This window comes from Arvicola amphibius, chromosome 7 (assembly GCF_903992535.2).
Source record: "Arvicola amphibius chromosome 7, mArvAmp1.2, whole genome shotgun sequence".
Taxonomy (NCBI): domain Eukaryota; kingdom Metazoa; phylum Chordata; class Mammalia; order Rodentia; family Cricetidae; genus Arvicola; species Arvicola amphibius.
The window spans coordinates 136,842,188-136,865,786 of record NC_052053.1 but is presented as its reverse complement, the minus strand read 5'-3'; the positions used below and the strand labels follow the sequence as shown (position 1 = coordinate 136,865,786).

General features: G+C 45.7%; 1 protein-coding gene and 1 non-coding gene across 19 annotated transcripts in view; one reads left to right on the top strand and one right to left on the bottom strand.

Moving 5' to 3' along the window:
• Nucleotides 1-23,599, top strand: part of Atxn7l1 (ataxin 7 like 1) — a 233,633-nt gene that overhangs the window by 146,619 nt on the left and 63,415 nt on the right. Inside the window, exon 1 of one of the 18 annotated variants that reach the window (XM_038335794.1) lies at nucleotides 15,780-15,912. The exons of 16 other annotated variants lie outside the window; for them this stretch is intronic. The gene's annotated coding sequence lies outside the window, so the exon portion shown is untranslated. Of the gene's footprint in view, nucleotides 1-15,779; nucleotides 16,176-23,599 lie in introns of those variants that run through there. One more of the 18 variants, XM_038335793.1, reaches the window with a different exon arrangement.
• Nucleotides 12,502-12,629, bottom strand: LOC119820134. Its single transcript, XR_005286402.1, has one exon.

Here is a 23,599-nt window from a genome sequence, read left to right as displayed (position 1 = left end):
GCCAGACGCATTGATGTCGTCGGCGCCATCCCTGGGTGGTCTGAGATTTTTGTCATTTATTCAGGAGTGAGAATAATCATACTTAGGAATTTATCCAGGTCAGCTGGCAGTCATGTGCCTAACACAACAGTGTTGTGCGTAGTTCCCAAGAGGCTGAACATGCGATGCACGCAGGCCCTTATAGGAAATCAATAGCTACATTAAGAGGCAGGGGCAGAAGGAGGAGAAAATGGAGGCAGAAGCTGTTATCGAAGTTTCCACTGAAAGGAACAGGCCTGGCAGAAAGAACTGGGTTAGAGCTGACTAGTCTGAATGGTTGCAGTGGGCTTTAGTGTAGAGGCTGCCCCTCGTTATGTGGGAGCAGACCTCGGGAGTGTAGGGTGGGTGCCGCAGGTAACGAGGGGTGGGACTGTCGAGTGGAGACTTGCACATGGCGGTCACACTTAGGTCGGTCTTAACCTGGCCAGGACGAGCCCCCAAATGGCAAAACATTAGAAATAAAGAAAACCAAGCCAGTATGATGAGAACGCACTGACTCACTGATCCCAAGGCTCCTTTTGGCAAGATCTTTGGGTAAAGTTTGAGGAGCCTTGTTCCAGGGCATCTGGTGTGATGTTGGGTGTCGTATATCCTAAGTTCCTCTTTAGAGCAGTGGCTATGGGATTGTGAAACTGGGGACATCCGAAAAGGCCTGAACCTTTAACTGGAAAGCAAAGAGAATGTCCCACCATGTCCCAGCGCCTCCCACTTCTTAGGCGTGTGTTAATATTCTTTTGATTATTATGAGGCGAGCATCCCATAACGCTGCTCTCTGTAACAAAGCTTATTTGGGAGTGAGGAAACTTACCAGATTGTCAAGCTAAAGATAAAAGCCAATATTTAAATCTCCTTTCACAATGGAAAATTTGGTCAATAAATTATTCAATGATACCCTAGTTTCCTTCACCATGAAATGGGTAGCCCTACATTTTTGTGAGAGGCAAAGCAGTAATAAAAACAATAGTAATAAATTTATACACAACACCGTTCACCAGTGTGGCTCACATTTATCATTGCAAACAGATGCTCAACTAACAGCCCTGCCTGGTACTTGTGGATGGATGAGGCAGTTAGCTACACTGCACAGACAGAAAGAGATGTCTTAAATCCCAGTGTTTGGGAATGAGGGAAAATGTGAAATTATTCCTTCAAATCCCTTTTGTTATGTCTTGTCTTGTTATTGCAGTGCTGGGGACCAAACTCTACAGACCCTGCTATTAGGCTGGGTGGCACAGCGCTAGCCCCGCCCCCACTCACTCCCCCATCTTTTAAGGACAGTGACATGAAGGCCTAAGAGGCTGGCACCTTGCTGGAGGCCCTGGGACTCTAGAGCAGGAGCAGGGCAGCAGGACCCAGGGCCAGCCGTCGCCCCAAGGCTCTGTGCAGTTCCTCTCCCTCTGCTTCCTCCGGGAGCACCTCCTTCCTCTTACATCAGAGCCCAAACCTTGTACCCAGTCTGGCAGTGCTGACAACAGCAGCCACGGGTATTTATTTCTGTGCTTTATTTATTTACACTGGCCTTGTTGTAAAAGGATTTAAGGTTACTTGAAAGCTGCAAACAGCAGAGCTGGAGAGAATAAATTGCAAGTAACTGAGAAGGAGGAGACAAAGGAATACAGAGTTTGCAGAAACCTGGCTGTTGCCCCCCCCTGCTCTTGCTGCGGGGTGTCTGATCACTGAGTCGGAGATGGTGACCATTTTTACTTCAAGCTTCAGCTGATTTGGGGTGGGGGAGCTGGTTTTAGGATGTCTCCCCCTTTGGAGACACAGATTCTCTTTTGGGACAGCACGGAGAAACTTAGGACCTCTCTGAAGAGGGCCATATTTGCAAGTTTGACTGGCACAGTGATCATCGCAATAGCAGAGGTGTTGGGGTAGCTGAAGCTAAGCCAGAAAGCCGAGCTGGGCTCTCAAACCTTCAGAACCTCCGAAACGTAAAAGTGCCTTCCGGCTGCTGTTCCTCTGCTCATACAGTGTTTTCTCTTTTCATATAGTGGTAGGAATTCAGCCCGGTGCCACATGCTGGGTGAGCTCTCCATCACTGCGCCTTCTTGGCTGTGAAGAGGAGGCTTAGAGGCAGCCAGATCCAGTGCCCAGGCCTTTCCCACTGCCTGCTCATCCATCAGACCTCTGGGTCAGCCAGATCCAGTGCCCAGGCCTTTTCCACTGCCTGCTCATCCATCAGACTTCTGGGTCAGCCAGATCCAGTGCCCAGGCCTTTCCTACTGCCTGCTCATCCATCAGACCTCTGGGTCAGCCAGATCCAGTGCCCAGGTCTTTCCCACTGCTGCTCATCCATCAATCCTCTGGGTCATTTTAACCTCAAGTGTAACAGCTCATGAGCCCAGTTTTCTCAGTATTATGACTTTTCCATTTGAAGAATGAGTTTGTCCTCCCAGATCTAGGGACCCTGGACTTACCCACAGACAGGCCTTCAATGAGCAGTCTAACACCTGAGACTTCATCTACCTGTTCAGACCCTGGTCTGGATCCCGTTTCAGTCCCTTCCTGGATTCCTCTGCTGCAGAAGAATCCAAGCTAACCCCAGCCAGAGAACCAGGACGTCAGATGACTCTGGCCTTGGAGACATTTAGAAATGTGCTTTCCTGAATGCCCCTGTCCCTGGCATCGATTAGATCCAAGGTGGTAAATACTCCACAGAGCACAGGGTGATAGTTCCACTCTGCAGAATTATCCCACCAGAAATGCTCGATGCACTCCTGCTGATAACCACTGCGAAGGAGGCAGGAAAACTAAATATTTACAGTTGTACAGTAGCATCGGGACAGTCTTCTGCAGGCTTCTTGGTTTGTGCCCAATAGTTTACTGGGAGGAAATCGCTGAATTATTTTTATCTGCACAGTGTGGTCAGAATTACATTCTGCAGGGTCAGGCTCTGCTGGGAATAGTTTAATTCATTAGGCCAGAGTCCCCAAGTCTGATCTAGCCGGAGCTCTCCTCGGGTCATGTGTTGGTCTGTGTCTCAGTCTCGGTATCTTCTTTGCTTAAGTGGACAGCTCAGAGTTCGCATGACCTCTGCAAACTGCCAGTCCTGGTACACAGCGGACACCAGAGGGATGTTGGTGGCTGGCACAGTATCTCTGAGCAGGAACTGGCCGCGATTGGAAACTGAGCACTGAGAATTAAGTAGGCTATTGCCTCTCATAACGCACCAACGATGACACACTTCAGCTTAGAAATCATTTTAAACCCAGTGACTAAGAGAAATAATTAAGGTTAGCTAGCCCTCAGACCCCGGGAGACTGGTGCCTGCTGACCCTGCTTTTTCTTTTCCTTTTCTATAGACTGGCTAATTATTTCCTGATTTATTCATTCATTATCTAACATATTCTGAGCTCCTGTTAGTGCCAGGAATGAAATAAAGTCCTCCACGCAAGCTTTTTATTGTGTGGTGAAGGGGGCCAAGTCCATTGGTCAGTACAGAGCCACGTGCAAGGCTGAAGTGGAAGTGAGAACAGTGAGTACAGTGTGTTCTTTAAAAAATTGTTTCAGCTGGTAGTGATGGCCTTTAATCCCAGCACTCAGGAGGCTGAGGCAGGTGCATCTCTGAATTTGAGGCCAGCCTGGTCTACAGAGCACAGAGCAAGGTCTAGGACAGCCAGGACCACACAGAGAAGCTATGCTTTGAAAATAAAAAAAAACCCACAAAACAAAACAAAATAAAAAACATGTTTCAGAAGCCAAGCATGGTGGTTCACACCATTAATCCCAGCACTCAGCTGACAGAGGTGGAAAGATCTCTGTGAGTTCAAGGCCAGCCTAGTCTATTGAGTGTTTACTACATATAGTAAGACCCTTTCTCAAAAACACACAGAATGTTCTATAATTATTAGTGCATGTGTATGCTTATTCTTTCTGGCAGGGGTGTGCTTATGCCATGGTGCACAGATAAAGCTGAGAGGACAACATTTAGGGATCCGTTGCCCCTTTCCACCCTGTACAACCCTGGAATCAAAGTTAGTTCATCCTGCTTGGCAGCAAGTACCTTCACCGGCTGAGCCATCTCACCAGTGGGAAGGGGATTGCCTGCGGGGTCAGACAGAGGTGCAGAGGGCAGGAATCGAGTAGCTATTGAAAGTGTATTAGTGTTAAGAGCTGCGTCCTGCGAGACCCAGGTGTTAACCAAGGTAGAAAGCAGGCAGGTATTCTACTGGAAAGAAGCCCCTGTACCAAGTAAGAGAGCATGAAGCAGAGGATTTCACCATCTAGATTGGCAGGCAGAAGGGGTGCGTGTGGGAAGGGCATTCACAGAGCCTGAGTAGGCTGGAGACACGGAGCAAAGTCAGATTCCCTGGGACTGATTTAATCCACAGTTCTAATAGGTCATTAGATATCTCTGGCCACATGCCAATCAAAATAATTAAAAGTGAAAGAGCTAGTAAGTTGGCTCACATAATCCAAAATCCATCTAGTTTTTCCTCCCCAAAAGTGCTTCTGATAAAATGTTGAAGTACCAACAAAATTATGCACAGCATTATAATGAGTAAATAACCATGGTCGTAAATCCTGGGAATATGGCTCTGTGGTAAAAGCGTGTGTCTGATGTGTGTAAGACCCTGGGTTCAGTCCCAGCACGGGGGTCGGGGCATGAAGAGCGTGACAAAAGAAATATTCAATTTCTGAATGCTTGCTTTTTCCGGTAATTCTGAGTAGGAAGTATGTTTGGAAACGAACGGACCTAGCTTTACAGATTGGAGTTTTAGCTCTCTGCATCTGGATATGGGAGTGGTGTTGCAATCGGCATTATCAAGAGGATGAAATCATAGAATTGCCGTGATTATTTTTTTACTTGTTTACTATTTAGTACTTTTACAGCACTAGCTTAACCCAGGGCAAGCAGGAGATTATATACTGTAAAAACCTATTGTCAGTGACAGCATGGAAAACCATGAGAGATAAGTTAATGAATTAGATTGTAGACGTCACAGAATTCTTGTTCATTTATTGCATCCACTAGACAAGCCTGTATTGTTTCTTGGGGGAGGGGCTTACGAACTACATTGTTGAAGAAGACAGAGGCTTAGCATCAGACAGAAAGACAAATGCGTGGAGGGATCCCTTCCTCAAGTCTGCATGTTTCACATTTGCCTGTTGTTGTGGCTGCCCAAAGGTGCTCTGGCCAAGAGCAAACCCAGAATCTTTTGGTAGAAAACAGCTGCAACATAAAAGATTCTAGAAGACCTGATCGATGAGGTCTTCTGACCACCTTACTACCAGGCTTAATGGATGTAGAGGTAGGCTCACTTCTGCTACAAACCTGGGAACTTATCAACTCACAGTTTCACAAGTACAGACATTTAATTCAACCTGCTTTGTAGGCTTGGTAAAGGCCCAGCCCTTCTTGAAATCCCAATCATACTTTGCACAGAAGGTCCATCAGAGGAGCTATGGAAAAGCTTCAAAGAGAAGCAAAGCTTCCTGGCTGTGTAGCTCTAGTGAATAGTTCTGATGGAGAGGCCTCCAGAGCCATTCCAAACCTTGCTGGGTTTGTCCTTAGACCACACTGTTGATACAAGGGTAGGGATGGCCTTAAGAGGTTCTGAAAAGGCCTTTATCTCGAATACCTTTAATTTCACCAATGAAACCTTATTTCAAGTGTCATGGTGGGGCACATTACAATCCTAGTACTCCAGGGCTACATAAATGTCTGTCTCAAAAACTAATAAATAAGCAACCTCTTTCTCGCATTCAATATACTATGCCTTGAGTTTCACCAGTGAAATCCATAGTCTTGGCCAAAATGTAGAAAACCCTAAGGAAGTCACTTTGGGACTATGTCTCATTTTTATGACTTCCAGTTCAGACTGTAATTCTTGAGACAGTGGGAACTGATGACCCACAGGTGAAATGCCTGGCCTGTCTTTACTGTGTCCACCCAATAAGTAATAAACTATAGCAAGAGGCTCTTTTTGGTTTTGTCTATGCTTATTTTTATACCCTAATTTTAAAAAACAAATTATAAGTATTGTACCACTGTGTCCTTTCTCTTTGCTCTTTGTAAGATATGGCTCCAGTATGTGTGTAAGTGCATGTGCGTGCATGCATGTGCACGTGTGTGTATGTGTTTATGTCTATATGTGTTTAGTTATATCTTACTTGACCATAAGGCTGAGTTTCTCTGGGAAAGCCACTGTTTTGACTTGTTACCCTGGGACCCATCCACTCAGCATCAATCCCTTTTGAGTATCCAGTAAGAACAATAAAATTACATGGCTTCCTATTTCTAGGAAGACTTTAGAAAGCTAGAGAAGTGGCTCAGTCATGAAGGTCACTTTCTCTTCTTGCAGAGGGTCTGGATTCAAGTCCCAGTATCTGCATGGTGGTTCACAACTATTTGTGAATACACCCAGTACTCCAACACCCTCTTCTGTCTTCCTTGAGCTCCCATAGGCACATGGTACACATAAACTCATGTAGGCACACACACGCACAAATCAAGAGGACGGCCTAGGGAAACGGTGTGGGTCCTGTGTCTAATGGTTCTCCAGTGTGAGCTTGGGCCTGTTCCCAAGTGGGTGAATCTTGGCTTCATTCTCTGTAAACCGAATAATGGCCACACCTGCAGGAGTGCCCACCTCTAGCTGGTTCCAAGTAAGAGATAACAAATATCTCATGGATGCTCAAAATGTTGAGAGAAGAACAGGACTAGCTAGCGCTAATGATTTTTTTTTTAAATTTTTTATACCTTAAACCAACATTGTTTTAGTCCAGCATGGTAGTGAATGCCTTTCATCTCAGTCCTAAGGAGACGGAGGCAGGCAGATCTCTTTGAATTCAAGGCCAACATGGTGTCTCTAGCAAGCTCCAGTCCAGCCAGAGCAACATAGTGAGACACAATCTCAAAGCAAAACACATTTGACTTGAATTAAAACACATTTGACTTCAGTTCACTCTGGTGTGCAAACTAGCTTCAGAACGCAGACACGTGAATTCCTAGGCTTTTCTTCCTGTGCAAGAGAGTAGGCTGCAGCCCTTTTATGCCACAGAAGTGACTGGCAAAATCATCTACATGGGGTTCACAAAGCTCTTTTAATCTACCAGAGAAAAGACCTTGGCTGGGGGGGGGGGGGGGAGAGAAGAAGAAACCAGTTTTGTTCTTTGAATTGCAACAATTAAACATTTTCCCATAAACTGAGACATTTAAACTCCATAAGTTGAACCCTGCATGAATACAGCTCAGTGACAGAACAATTGGCTAGCGTGTCAGGTCATGGATTCTATTTCCAGCGCCACAGAAAGGGTTGGTTTTTTTTTTTTTTTTGCAACTTACCTCCTTTTTCTATAAACAGGATTCTGCAGTTGTAGCCCAGATGGGCCTTGAATTGCAGGCCCCCTGATTTAGCTGTTCAGATACTAGAATGACAGACATGTACCACTGTGCTTAGCTCCCATGATCTTTGTTTGTGAGTAGAACTCATTCAAATGCTTAAGAGAACTGGGGTAGCATGGGCTACAGATGACAGCAATGCCCACACAAGTACAACTCTGCCTAACAACATGGAATTTTCTTTCTAAGGTAACAATTATTTTTGTTCTTATTATAAAAGAAAATGCCCAGCAGTGTGCGTGTCTTGGATGTATACAATTTTTATTATGCTGATTAAGCACTGAAACACTGAAAAGTGTCACCATGGATTTCAGAGTGAGTTCCAGATCAGCCTCAGGTTCAGAACTGGGCTGGTGAGATAGCTCAACAGATAAAGAAGATTGCTGCCAAGCCTGACAGCCTGAGTTTGTCCTGGAGGCCCACATGGTAGAAGAAGAAAACCCACTCCAGCAAGTTGTCCTCAGACCTACACATCCACACACACAACATACAAAACAAATAAACTTTAAAATTTAGAGACTAAAGAAGATTAAAGTATTTTTTTAAAAAGATTTCACTGCAAAAGCTGCCAAAATTTCAGAAAAATCTAAAAAAATATCTATTTTGATATAAAACTTTCCAGCTTTTCCTATGAGTAAAAGTCTGTGTTGTACATAAATGTCTATATGCATATATATTTTTGAGACAGGCTCTCACTGTGTATCCTGAATATGTGTGTATTTTATAGTTGCAAAAGTAAAAATGGAATCCTTTTACAGACATTGCTTTGAGACCTGTTTTTATTTTTTTTTCTCCATGTAGAATTATTTCATGGGACTGGTATGTAACTCAGTGGTACAAGGCCTGCCTAGCATGTATAAAGCACAGGGTTCTATCCTCAGCAGTAAAAATTAGAATTATTGTGGACACATTTCAGAAAATAGAGATGAACACCATCATGTTAATAATTTTCGGTTGTCCCATTGAATGCACATGCCAATAACTTGCTTAGCTAGTACTTGACTTCTTATTTAGGCTCTTTAGGGACAACATATTTACTTTTTTTGCTAGTTAAAAAAATAACAAATGAACAAATCAGCTTACCTGCCACAGATACAAACTTGATGAATTTTAAAAATGCAACCAAATATTCCACATCCTAATTAATTTATCTTTTGTTTTTAACTGGAAGGATCCATGATGGCTGAGGATAGACTACATGGTTGTAGGGTAGACTAGATGACTCTAGGGTAGACTAGATGGCTGTAGGGTAGACTAGATGGCTGTGGGGTAGACTAGATGACTCTAGGGTAGACTAGATGGCTGTAGGGTAGACTAGATGGCTGTGGGGTAGACTAGACGACTCTAGGGTAGACTAGATGGCTGTGGGGTAGACTAGATGGCTGTGGGGTAGACTAGATGGCTGTGGGGTAGACTAGATGGCTGTGGGGTAGACTAGATGGCTGTGGGGTAGACTAGATGGCTGTAGGGTAGACTAGATGACTCTAGGGTAGACTAGATGGCTGTAGGGTAGACTAGATGGCTGTAGGGTAGACTAGATGGCTGTAGAGTAGACTAGATGGCTGTAGAGTAGACTAGATGGCTGTGGGGTAGACTAGATGGCTGTAGGGTAGACTAGATGGCTGTAGGGTAGACTAGATGACTCTAGGGTAGACTAGATGGCTGTGGGGTAGACTAGACTAGATGGCTGTAGGGTAGAGCAAAGGGCAGCTAGGGTGGACAGCTAAGATACAGCAGTGCTGCTGAGGATCTGAACCACCTCACACCCAACAGACCAGACCCAGTCCTTCCTAAAGCTCACTGACTAGATCCTCTATCATTCTATATCCCTAGCAGCCAGAGCCTCAAACCATCAGTTTACTACATTCAAAAAGGAAAGTCATGTGCATGGGGAGGTAGTTTTCTGGCCACACATTCAATAGTACTTCAGTATCATGACCCCTGCCACTGAGTAACTCGGTGGAAACTCAGTCAGGAGCCAGTGCTCTGCTGCAAGGCTCTGTACCAAATCTGCATCTCAGCACCACTTCCTGGTCATCATACACCCTTGGGCTTCTTGAGAGCGATTTACATGCTGCATACTAACAGGCTGATGATTGGGCTGATTGGGCTGATTTCCAGTCTAAGGAAAGGAGGGTTCTAACAGAAGGATATAGAGGCAAAAGAAAATTACAAGATACAGGAAAATACAAAGGAGGACAGAATGGGGAAGCTGAGGCTAGTTGCGTGTAGAGTGATTAGCTTAAAATGCCTTCCCCCGTTTGCCAACTTTACTACCCATTTAGTAAGTCCTGACCCCAAGACTTTAAACAAATGAGAGGGGGAGGATATGGCTCAGGAGTTAAAGCACTTGTTGCTTTTGCAACAGCACATAAAGTAGGTAAATCTAAAATTAAAAAAAAATTAAAGACAGATGAAATGGAAAAAGAAGAGAGAGAGAGGATAAAGGCAGAGAGGAGAGACAAAATCTATTAAAGACCTTTCCAGGCACTGAAGACCAGTATTACTGTTTTGTATACAAATGTGCACAAGAAATTGCCAGTCAAAATTTCTCTCTTAAAGTAGGTAAGTGTCAAAACTTTGAAAGCTCCAGCTGAGGCGTTGCACTCAGTTTTACAGTGATAAATGCCTGGACACCACCTTGAAAAAATGCCCAAATTCAGTGCCCCTCAGTTTCCTCGTGGGGATTGGTTTCAGAACAGCTGCCATCCCTGTGACCAAAATCTTCAGGTGTTCCAGTACGGTGGTATAAAAGGGACCTGGATAACTCAGAGATAGAGTGTTTAATTGGTGTGTGTAAGGGTCTAGACTTGATCCCCAGCATCTGAAAAATGATAGAATGGTGCTTTTGCATATAGTTCCCCTACATCCTCTTATATGACCTAGATCATGTCTAGATTAGGTACAATACTTAAGACAATGTTAGTGCTGGACAGACCTGTGCTAATAAGCAGGGCATGCTGTTGTGTGTCTGTGATCTTCCTAGTTTGAGCCACAGCTTAAAGAAAAATGCCTATTCTGATGTGCTGAAAGATGACTCAGAAGATAAAAGCACTTGCTATTCTTGCAGAGAACCAGAGTTCTGTTCCTGGCTCCCATATCTGGCAGCTCACAACCTTCTGGGACTCCAGCTCCAGGGAATCTGATGGTCTCTTCTACCTTTCCCATGTGAGTGTACTCACAGACACACAGACACACATAGACACACACACAGACACACAAACACACATCTAATTTAGGCTGGCTCTTGCCTGGCATGTAGAAGGTCCTGAGTTTGATCCTCCACACCACCAAAGAAAAGAAAGAAAGAAACCAAGGAAGGAAGAAAGGAAGGTACCCAACCAAATCTGACATACATGTAATGTATTCACTTTCTGTGTTTGTGTAGTGATCCACATCTAGATTTTACTTATTTGTTCAAATTGTATAAAACAACAGCTTCTGAACTGTGGCTAGGCATTGACTTACAAGGATAGACGGGATTTGGAACTGGACTGCAAGAACCTTCAGCCCAGTGGTCTAGATTGCAGTCACCCCCTATTTATTGACCTTCACTATAAAGCCATTTTCGAACTCTAGTGCAGCCCTGGTTAAGCCTAGCTAAAATTGCCATTCTCCTCAAAAGTCTAAAGGCACTGGTATCTTATGTGTAAAACTAACCTATGGCGTTGGTTACAGTCACTTGGGATATGGGCTAAAAGCTGGTCACAGGTGTTGTCCAGTCGACTTAGTCAAGTGCAGACACTAGCTGAGAAAGTCTACAGGTGACTAGGACCCAAGAGCTCAAGCCGACTTTGAAGCCAGTAGAAGTCACAGTCATGAACATGGACATCACATGTAGGGAGCAAACAAAGTCCTGGGTCAATGTGTAACGTTGGTATGGCCATCTCAATAACCCCAGTGCCTCAGAGCCATAGATATGGTGAAGACTTCCTCTGATTTGAGTGAAAATGTTGGCACTGCATGAAAAGAAATGTTCACTGTATACCCACCCCCCCAGATATTTATGGCCTAAAGATTTCTTCCTACAGAGACTGCTCTGACAAGATTGGCTAACCCTGCATCCCTGTTTGTCTGCATGTAATAACCACCTCCCTGTTCTACTACATAGAAGAAACTTCCAGGGTGCTGCGACGTCTCCATCAGAGGACTCAGTTACCCTGTCCCCGTTTTCCTGTGTCTCTCTGTCCTTTCTTCTTTGTTGTCCTCATTGGGTCAGTCGCTGAAGCCGTTCAGGACACAGCAATCCTGCTTTTCTGTCTCTTTGCCATGAAGACCTCCAACCTAGGCCCTGCTTTCCTCATGCCAGGATGTTTCAAAGACTGGCCTGGTTCTTCACCAGCCTTCTCCTGTGCACATCTCTCTTCTCTCGGTGTGAATCCCAAAGCATGGGAGCATGTGTCATTTCCGTCGTTTCTGTTGTCCAAGTTCTGTTGTGCTGAGCTCACTGCCATGCCCTGAAGCCTTTGATGTGCCAGTGGTGGCCTTTCCGGGTCTGTGGTAAAGATATCTTTCACCATTATCGACTGCTGCACCTCTCTGTCTGTAGTACACGTCCCTCTGCTAGCCTGCTTCTGTTAACTTCTTGTTACCAGCATGCCAGGTCTCCTTTTAGATTTAGGTCTCTTTTGTTGTTGTTGTTGTTGTTGTTGTATTTGTTTGTTTGTTTGAGACAGGGTCTCTCTATGTAGCCCTGCCTGTCCTGGAGCTTACTGTGTAGACCAGGCTGGCTTTGAACTCACAGAGGTGGAATTAAGGACATGCACCATAGATGGATCGATCTGTCTATCATCTATCTATCTATCTATCTATCTATCTATCTATCTATCTATCTATCTATCGATCTATCTATCTATCTGTTTATCATCTATCTGTCTATCTATCTATCTATCTATCTATCTATCTATCTATCTATCATCTATCATCTATTGACCTGTTTTAGATGTGTGAGGATGTATGCAGGCCACTTTACATGTGCAGATCAGAGGGCAACTTTTAGGAGTCCGTTCTCTCCCTCCAACCTGTGGGTTCTAGGGATGGAACTCAGATATCAGCCTTGGTGGCATTTCTGTGGCCCAGTTTTAATTTTATTTTTTTATATTTATTTATTTTTTTAATGTTGGGTAGTACTGTCAGTCCTGTGGTTTTCTCCAGTGAGGGCTGTTCTCTCCACCCTTTTGTCTAGGAGGAGTGTATCAGCAAAGTCTTGCTTCTTCAGACTCAGCCTTCTTGGTCCTCCAGACAGTTTTAATTTTAAATACCTTGTTTTGTCTTCCCTAAATCTGACAGTGCTTGTCAAAACATATGTCCTACTTTTGAGTTTTATAAAAGTGGACTCGATGCTCAGGAGGAATCACATGTTACCTGGAAATACTCACTTGTGTCTTGTAAGCAAACACGTTTTCCTGCCAAGATTTCTGATTTACCCAGTGCTCATACTTTCCCAGGCAGCGTGAATGCAAATGTCATACTATTCCCCAAACAACCTCAAATAACCCCTTCAAAATGAGTGTTCACAAGCCACAAAAGGCACCACATAGTCATTCCACACAACCACAGAGCCTTTCCAGACGGTGAGGACGTGTGGATTCCATCATTCTGTATGATCCGTGCTGCTTTGATTACACTCTATGTGAAATCCAAATTGACACCCAACTTTCTTAGCTTTTTCTTTCATGATTTTTTTGTGTTGTGTTTCAAGATTAAGATTCATGGGGAGGTAGCAAAATATTCTAGAATTTTCTAATATTCACTTGTTTTGTTTTCCAAGATAGAGTTTCTCTGTGTAGCCCTGGTCATTCAGGAGCTCATTCTGTAGATCAGGCTAGCCTCAAACTGAGGGATCTCTTGCTTCTGCTTCCTGCTAATCTTTACTTCTTAACCAGTTCCCTCCCACATCCTATATTCATTGTCCCCAGTGCTGGCCCTAAGTCTTCAGTTCCTGACAAACAACCCCCTTTTTCCCTGCTTAACCACAAAAAAAAAAAAACCAACTCTCACCTCAAAGTAGAAAAGAGATCATTTATTCTGTAGCTAACGAGGAGTGACCATGGCCTGGGAAATTCAGAATTTCCCAAATATCACATTCCAACATGGTAATAGAAAAAAAGAAAATCACAAATCCAGATACTTTGCTGGTATGTTGGTGGGTCACTCCAAAATGGGATATCTCAGCTGTAGGTCTCAGCTGCTACCTGAGTACATTCTTAGCCCTTTGGTTTGTGGGAACTAGGGGTATGTTTGTATATTCCAGAAGAGTCACCTACTAGTCACAAAAATGTTAGGTCACACAAAAAGGGGGCAGCTAATGGCCGTGATGGGGCTAACGATGTCCCAAGACAAACCAGCTCTGGCTTGCAGCATTCCACCCTCTCTGTAGCACACCATCGGCCAACTGGTCGACCAGTGAGGTTCGGTGCTTTCCAGGAACTTTCATTTGTCACTGCAGACCAGACTGCCTGGTCATCTACAGTGCCTCACCTCCACATCCTCTCAGAGAGACAACCAGGCCCTGCAGCAAGCCTGTGTTTTCTCTGCTGCAGCAATGAGTGTGTCCAGTTAGCACGGAGAAAGAGCCGCTATGATGGGCACCTCGTTGTGATTAGATATTTTCAGTGGTCTCTGCTGAAGAAAAAACAAACTCAGCAAGACCTGTCTTTGAAAGATCTGCAAACCCAGAGCCCCTACTAGCAAAATGGACACAACAACCACACAGCGTGTAGTTGGACAGAGCCGCAGGCTACCCCTCCACATTCTTCCTAGACTATGCTTGGCTGCGGAACCAGTTGGTGGGATCAGAGAGAGAGGAGACAAGGAGTGTGGCAAGAAACAACTGTTCTGGAGCACAGATGTGCAGAGCTTGCCCTAGCACAGAAAGAAAGCCTTCTGCGCAACACTGGCAGGCTGCGATCTGCGACAGAAAGCCATAGTGACAGCGTATACCAAAACATTAAGGGAGCTCTTACACATTCACGATCAACCTTTTTAGTTCTAGCATTCTGTTTTCTGGAAACATGATAGAGGCAAATAAGGAGGGTTGGGCTGGGGAGGGAAGGCTGGTACTAACCAAATCATGTAACCTCCCTAAGTCTCCTTCTGCTTATCCGTGAAAGCCAGAGTAACAAAGCTTGTTCTTAAGGGCTTCCTGAGTGTCTGGGTCAACGTAGAATATGTGTTTAACATGTGAAAAGCTCTAGCTTCAATCCCCAAGCATCAAAAGAGAGGGGTAAAAGAAAACAGGGAGGAAACAAGGTCATGGAGATCCTAAAGCCTCACACTTGAAAATCCTCATAGGTTGAGCCCCAAGATTAAGGTGGTAGAATCTGTTCCTGCTTGCATGACACTGGGGAAGTCTAGCCTGTGTTTTCCTGCTCCAGAAAATGGGGTGAGAGTAGCAGCTCCTGCCCCTCCACCTCACAGGATTCTAAAGACCAAGTCCTATGGTTTGCATGACTTGCAGAGACGTTTGAAGTCGATCAAATCAGATGGACAATAACAGAAGATAGATGGTAGATGATAGATTGATTGATAGATGATAGGTAATAACAAGGTTTACACTTACTCCCAAATCAAACTGTCTAGATGCATGCCCCAGTTCTCATGGAATTTAGTTTCCTTAAATCCTTAAGTAACTCCAAAATTTTACCTGGCTAATTGTGTTGACTCTAAAAGTAGATGGTGTTTGGTGCATTCTGGGGAAGAAATGGGAAGCCTTATTCAGCAATGGAATTTTTTAAATCTCATTTTGCAAGATGTAAAGACTTCTCCTTGTCGTCGTCCAACAGTGTAGACTCCAGACTAGATGCTGGTCCCCAGAGCCCCTCATTCCAAACGGAGTCCTGAAGCAGTCTCCAGAGGTGTGGCTCCTGCCCTTGGGCCAGCCAGGACCAGGCTTCCAGTGTGGGGCCTTGATCTCTGCATGCACAGCAGGTAACTTGGAAGTCTTTTTATTGCACTTAAAAAAACAATCCAATGCGTCCTTTTTATTTTTTTGTCTCCTATGGGATTAACCAACTACCAGAACCCTAGAAGTCCTCATTATTTACAAATTCTTTAAGCCAATCATGTGGAAGATGCTTGAGGAAACACCCAGTTCCTTCTGCTGATAACCACAATGTGTCACGTGACACAAACACCCCCCGCCCCACCCCCACCCCTGCAATAAAATAGTTTGATGTCTTCACATTATCTGCCAACATCTATGTGCATTTTCAAGTTGCTAATCTTTTGCTTTTGTTATTTAAGATCTTTTAAATTCCTAATCGGACGCGGTTGCTTCAGGCTCGCTGTATCGCTGAAACAGTTAACCAAACACTCACGCGAGGCAGTCGTTTCGCTTTCTGCGCTTGTTGTTCTTGGCACTGGGTCAGTGCTGTGAACTTCTGGTGTCCAACTGGTAGGACCTGAAACTCTGTGTTTAACAAGTGCCTGTAGTCAAAACAGTTGGCGTGTGCAAGCGAGGGGAGCTGGTACTGACTGCAGCTGGTCAGCCGTCGGGTCGCGCACCGTGCAGAATACCGAATCAGGTTGCTCTGTTTTGCGGCTGGGCTTTTGTTGCCATTTCGTGGTGGTTGCGGAATCTCTCTCTCTCTCTCTCTCTCTCTCTCTCTCTCTCTCTCTCTCTCTCTCTCTCTCTCTCTCTCTCTCTCTCCCTCGCTCCCTCCCTCTCTCCCTTCCCCCCTCTCTCTTTGATGGCATCTGTGCTAATATGGATCACTTCAGGTTCCAAAAGTACAACATGTTTACAGTCGACGCAACATCAGATTAAGTTGGCAGCCAGAGCCGCTCTGTAAGTGGTTTTAGTTTACATTTCTTCTTCTAGCAGGGTGTTTTGCATAATTTTGCTGATCCTGGGTTATTTATAGACCTTTTTTTTTTTTAAAGAAATGAGGATGTATAAAGAGTTTCTGTTCCAACTGTAGAAAGTGATTTCTCGTCTACGCTGACAAGAGTGACGCTGAATGTATGTGCAGCACAGGCCGTTACCGCTCTTGAAAATTAATTTCTCTGGAAGGTCACTTGATAGCACTCCCCAGCCGCCGTCTGCAGACCCCCGGGGATCGCCTCCGGCCGAGCTGTTTTCTTTGGGTGTCGCAGATGGAGCAAAATGAAAGTGGTGGTACCATTTCCTCTGGGGCGCCCCGACAGGGTTGGGTATTGTTTCAAATCTCCAAAACAACAAGTTCGCAGCCTAGTTGCTTAGTTCAACTCACGGGAGCGCTGTCATCTGGTGGCCCGCGACCTGTCCAGGAGCCAGCTGGCGAGTGTCAGCGTCTGGGGGATGGGACGGCGGCGATGGCGAAAGGGAAGTTCCTGGGTTGGAAAGTTTGTCCCGCTGAAGCGACTCTACAGATGCTGATCGCGTGGTAAAGGACTTCCAGCCGCCGCTGAAGGACGTGGCCCCCTCACACGTGATTCGTGTAGATTATCAGGCACGGGGGCTCCCAGGCAGGTTTGAAAACTGGGCACCGTAAGAATAAGGCTTTGCTAGAGTTAGCACTCCATAAAAAGCGATCGCCATAATATTTACTAGAACCGCTGGCTAAAACTTGCTCTGCCTGGCCCACTGAATGGCTGCAAAATTTAAAAAAAAAAAAAAAAAAAAAAAAAACAACTCTCAAAGGTGGCAAACCTAGAGCACCTTTCTCCCACCTCCCAGGCTGCTAATCCTGAGATTTGCATGAGAAAGTGACTGACTGCTCAGCAGCGCGTGAGGGTGGCGTCCCCTTCTAATGGTCCAAGAGAACGCCGCAAATGAGACACTTCATTGTGCCGCGGGTAAATATTTTAAACCAAACAAATCGAAAAGGAGGGAGAGAGCCATAAACAGCTTTCAGCCAGCTAGTGGAAAGCCTTCCGAGGAGGAAGGGTGCTTCCCTTGCGCTAAGGGGTTCCACAACAGCCAGTTCCCAATACCGCTATCACCCAACTCCAGTCAAAATGGAAATTTCCAAAGTAGTAAGCATGAGCATTAAGCCCGAGCTGGACATTGTTATAGCCTCTTTAGGGCAATAATTTCTCTTTCTCCTCCACATTTCTCACATCCATATAAAAGTGTAGTTTTTCTGTCACTGCTAACCTTGCAGAGCACAGTGGCAAAGCAGGCTTGCTTCAAGTCCTTTACTTCTGGCCTATACCCCATGCTTTCGTAGAGGGGCTGAAGAGTGGAGTATCAGGCCCAGCATAGACATCTAACTGTCATCCGTGTGTTGCTCCATCTACAGTGGGCAAATCGGCTCCAATGTGATGTTAACAAACTGTTTTCTCAGGTGGAGGTGGCAGGGTAGAGGAAGGGGGGGTGGAAGCTGGTAGGTCTTCTACGTGAGTTCAAGGATCTGCAGAGCAAGTTCCAAGCAAGCCAGGACCACGTATGAAGACCTTGTCTCACCAAACCAACAAAAATTAAGAGTGAGCTTTGTTCTGGTTAGAGTCATTCTGCTCCCCAGTCCACCAGAGCCTCATCCTTCCCTCTCTGTCAGGTTGGTTTGAGTGAGTGAGGCCCATCTTTTCCTGGCTTCCGGTTTGAAGTGTGTGTTGGTTCTGTACATCTTAGACATCTATAGTAACGGAGGCTCCAGGCTCACTGTGCGTGTAGTCTTAAGGCCAACATGGATGAGGAGGCTCGTGAAGGGACTTACATGGCACTAGTGCAGACAGTTCTCAAGTTCTTCTGTTCGAGACGTTTGTGTTTCATTCAGCTAGACCTTTGCACTTGGCATATCTAGACGTGTGTCTCCTAGAGCATGTCACGCACCCAACCCTGTAGATCATCCTGCCTATGTATTCGTTCCTTCCTCGCTTTGATTCTTCAACAGAGCCATAGCTCAATGTCATATCTGCTGTTTGCTGCGATTGTGCCTGGCCCCACAGGCTGCTGAGTCTACCTTTCTTGTCCCAGGATTGATTCTGCCCACCCTCCACTCAGTTTGAAACTTGAGGATTGGCAGGGTCCAGGAGTTCCATAGGAACTGAGCACAGGTGAAACCTGGAGACTCTGCCAATTACTAGCTGGTGGTAGCATTGGACCAGGTGCTTAAGTGGGTTCATCAAACTAGCAAGAGAGCTGGCGGCTATGTTATGGGCTCTGAATCCACTTACTCCAAGGTCTTGTCTTTTTCTAGAACCACATTAATTATATGTGGGTCAGTCAGAGCCTTGAAGAATAGGAAGAAAACCAGGAAAGGAAGTTGATTAAAGGAGCTGGCCACTTGCAGACTGCTCTTGAAGTCACCTGTGTGTGTCCATGCCTCCAGTGCCCCTGCTCTGTGTGCATGGTCCATGCCTCTCATGCCCCTACTCTGTGTTCATGCCTCCAGTGCAGGACTGCAGAGTAGCAGATCTGCTCCAAGTCATACCCACTTTGGCCCCGTAGACCTAAGAGCTGCGCTTTTCTTTTTTTTTTTTTTTTTTTTTTTTTTTTTTTTTTTTTTTTTTTTTTTTTTGGTTTTTCGAGACAGGGTTTCCATGTAGTTTCTAGAGCCTGTCCTGGAACTAACTCTTGTAGACCAGGCTGGCCTCGAACTCAGAGATCCGCCTGCCTCTGCCTCCCGAGTGCTGGGATTAAAGGCGTGCGCCACCGCCGCCCGGCTGAGCTGCGCTTTTCTATGCGGGAAGTTATTGGTTCTCTACACTCCCGTATGATAAATGTAAGGGCTTTGGAGTCGGCCTAGACGGTAGGTAGTTTAAACAACGGAAGCTCATTTGATCACAGTTCTGGAGACTGAATTCCAAGACCACCGCACTGACAGGGTTGGTGTCCCTTGAGGCCCTACACATGACCGCACCAGGCTCGCTGCCTTCTCAAGGTGCATGATCTGAGTTCTTGTCCTTGGTACCCTGTCCTTTTAAAATAAGAAGCCCAATCCTATTGGATTAGGTTCTTTTCCTAATGACCTCTTCAAAGACCTTGTCACACTCTCAGGAAGTAGTGAATTAAACACTGAACATACGGATGGTGGCACATTGTTTAACCATTCACACCAGCCAGATAAGTCTGCTCTTCTCTCAAGTCTCTGTGGTGTACAGACGGTCTCCTGGGAGTCTCTTCCCATACCCATGACTGGGCATAGGGAACAAGCAACAACAACAGTCATGCATCTTTTAAAATCCCAGGAAAAAACCAACCCATCATGGCTATGAATGTCTAAGTTACCTTTCACACGTTCTGAGTGGAGAGACTTCGTTTGCCTGTTGGGAGATTCATGTGGAGGGAGCTCGGGAAGAAGAGCTTACCGGACCAGTGGGCTCCAGAAATCACCTGGCAGACTTTCCTGGTCTCTTTCTGCCATCACCTTTCTGGTCAAACACCCTAATCTATTCACAGATTCATTGGTATAAACTTCTCAATGTCTTGCCAACAATTGCATATATGTTTGTTTAGTTTTTACTTTTTAATCTGCCCTCAGGTTCCTTGAGAAACCTCATGCCAGCTATTGCTTTTCCATTGTAACCACCACCCTTTCCCCAACGGCCTGAGGCTGGCTCGCCAGTTCTGTGAGTTTCTCCCCTGCTGGAGGGTGCCTTTGACAGTGACTAGCCAGAGGAGCCAACAAGCAGCTTCTGACAGCCCTTTGCAAAATGCGGCCAAGGTCTTTCCTTCACTGAAGACACTGGGGGGAGAGAAGGGTGGGGCAGGCTGTGGATGCGACTGTCTGGGCCCAGAGCTACCCTTCCTGGAAACCCCATCTGTAAGATAAAAGCCTAGAGACTTGTGAGGATCATGCCACATAGGAGCTAAACACAACATGGCTCTTGGTCTCCTGCCCGTTCAGCTAATTACACTGCTCTTGGCCTCAACAAGGGTGGTGATGGACATGGACAGTATGTTCCTGAAGGCTGAGGGGCTCCTTGACAAGCAGGGTGGGAAAGCCCAATCCCTTCTTCTTAAGCCAGCTTGGGCTCTGGTCTTCGCGGAGAAAAGGACAGCTTGGGCTCTGGTCTTCGCGGAGAAAAGGACAGCTTGGGCTCTGGTCTTCATGGAGAAAGGGACAGCTTGGGCTCTGGTCTTCATGGAGAAAGGAACAGCTCTTCCAAGAAAGGAGCCTGGGGATGGGGGACAGGGTTCCCTTATAGCTATCCACTTGCCCTATTCCCAGACAGAAGCTCATGTCTAGAGGTTGCCAAACATGGGGGAGAAATGGTATTTTTGTTGTTATTTCTAAGTTATTTAGTTACAACTCTTTATGTTTGTATAGTTTGGCTCAACTCTTTGTTTTGTTTTGTTTTTTTTTTTTTTTTCAAGAAAGGGTTTCTCTGCGTAGCTCTAGAACTGATTCTATAGACCAGGCTGGCCTCAAACTCAGAGCTCTGCCTGCCTCTGCTTCCTGTGGGCTGGAATTAAAGGCTTGTGCCACCACTGTCTGGCATCAACTTTTAAGTGTATTTTGCCTTTCAGATCTCAACACTTCTCCCTCAGCCCTGGAGAGACGGGTCTGGTACCACCAGTAGTTAACAGCACTGGAATTTTGGCTCCAGCTTTGGACGCCTGAGTTCCTGTTCCCCATTTCTGCTGTGTAGTTTATGTATTGATGGCCACTTGCGGCTGGGTGGGAACTAGAAAATCACCTCATCGGTATAATGTTTCTGGCAGTGGTAAACACGTTTGGTGACTCTCTCTGTGTAATGCCCACTGTATTAGCTCTACTCAGAGGGCTACCATGTGTCAGTGTCACCGAGGGGATCCTTACCAGGATGGTAGGCCAGTAGCCTCCCTACCCTGGATGTCAGAAAGTCTGGTTGCTCTTGGAGAGAATACCGTTTATAGGTCTTGGTTTCCGGGACATGACTGGAGCCTGCTACTCAGAAGTGTGGTTCTGGGGGTGAGCTTCTCAGGTTTCTAGGTGGTGAATGGGTTCATCGGTTTCTGGGGTCCATAAATATCTCAACAGGGTGGAACAGTAGACTCAGTCCAGCAGGGCAACCATTTAAAGGGTACCTGTGGGTTAACACAACTTGACAACAGTGTGACCTAAGACTTAAGAGTAGGGTTGTAAGGAATAAAACATCTGGATGGATCTTCATTGCACTGACAGAGAATCATGTCCAGAGTGGACAGCCAGGAACTGAGCAGGATGTGTTCACTGGAATGTGTTCCCTTCCGAATTCCAGTTTGTGAGGAATGCTGGGAGCCGGGGGAACCCAGGACAGGGCAGGAGTGGGAACAAAGTTTTGTGAGAAACAGCTTTAAAAGGTGGAGGGTGTCCCCCTAGAGAAGGAGCTGGAGTAGTCGTGATGACCCTGAGTGGGATGAATGTTGGGGTTCTCAGAAGTTCCGGGAAAGGACAGTCACTGTCTTCTCACACCATTTGGTCATCGCAGCCTTGCACCCAAGAGGCCTGCAGGACGCCGGGCCTGCAGCCCTGCTGGAAGGGAGACAGCCATGTTGGAAGAAGGGTCCTCGTGTGTGTTTAAAGTCTGATAATCCTGATTTCGAGCTGTCTGCCTAAGACCCTGGATGGCAGTGAGCACTTGAATGCAAACGGCAGCTGTGTCGGGGATGCAGGAGACTCAGAGGGTAGTTGTGTCTCAGAGAGTCCTATCATCAATAGCCGGTGGAACCTGCCTGCAGTGCATGTGGCTGTAATGTCACTGTTGTTATTTGCATCAAATTTATTATATGCAACAAAAACATTAAAATCAGATCATCCCCCGAGTGGTAATAAAGCATAGCAACCTGCTGTCATCAGTGTGTCTGTCATAAAAGGGGACCCTCTTGCAGAAGCAGGGAGGCAGAGAGGATGCATCTTGCTCAAGACAAATAATACTCATTCATGGACCCTAACTGGCAGCGCTGGGGAGCTGTTGTTTCAGAATACCTGTGTGCTGTCTCCTGCTGGCTGCCTTAATTACCTTAACTTAAAAATTACCTCCTTTAAGCGACTCCAAGCGGGGTTTTGAAGGTAACTTTCAGTTATCTTAAAACAGATTGCTGTTTCCAGCTCGTCCTGGACTCTGTCATCTGCTGGGGTTTTACCATTATTTGCCTAGGTGAAACTCACACAACATAAAATTAACTGTTCGAAGCTGAATAACTCACTGGCATTGAATACAGTCATGATGGGCAGCCGGTTCTATCTAGTTGCAACATGTTTCTCTACTCCACAATGAGACTTCATACCAACTATGCAGGCATTCCTCCTTCCTGCCCCCCAGCTCCTGGCAGCCGTCAATCAATCTGCCTCAGGCTCTGCCTCCTCTGGACATTGTCTAGAGATGAGAGCGTACAGTGTATAAGGCCTGGCTTCTTTCACTTCACACAGTGGTCTTGAGGTTCGTGTGTGTTATAGCACACACCATACGTCAATTCTTTCCTCCTGTCAAACAGTTTCTTGTCATATGTCCGTGTTACAGGTTTTTTTGATTCATGCATCTGTCGGTGGGTGATCCCACCTTTGACTATTTGTTTTTTAACTTTAGGTTTATTTACTTTATCTTATGTGTCTGGGTATCTTGGCTGTAGGCATATAAGTCAGTATGTGTCTGCCTGCTGCCATCAGAGACAGGAAGGGGGCCTTGGTTCCCCTGGAATTGTAGTTACAGACGTTGGTGGTGAGCCATCACGTGGGTGCGAGGAACTAAACCCGGATTGTCTGCAAGAGCAAGCTCTCTTAACCCCTGAGCCATCTCTCTAAAGGATTAATTCTTTGGAGAGGTCTTTTGTTGTTGTTTTTGTTTTATGTTTGATTTTTGAGATAGGGTCTCACTGTGTAGCCCTAGCTGACCCGGAACTCACAGTGTAGACCATGTTGGCCTTGAATTGGAACTCACAGAGATCTGCCTGCTTCTGCCTCCCAATTCCTGGGTTTAAAGGCTCCTGGACCATCTTAATTAATTTTAATGTGTAGCTCAAAGGCATTTGGTACCATCATATTGTTTTATGATCCTTGCTACCACGATCTGCAGAACCCCTGGATTTGCAAAGCACTAATACTGTGGCTACTAATAAATAGCAGGAGGCTCTCCCTTCCCTCCCCCAACTCCTGCCCACTCTCATTCCCCTGCCTGCCTGTATTTGACTACAACTACTTCCTATCAAGGGAACCAACCCTACAGTATAGCCTTTCTTCAGCTGGGCATTTCACTTAGTGTGATGTTGTCAAGGTTCATCCGTAGGGTAGTGTGTCAGAATGTCCTTGCTTCCTAAGGCTGAATACCACCCTGTGTCGGTTAGAGGTTTGTTTTGTTTTGATAGGACATTTGTTTGCTTGTTTATTA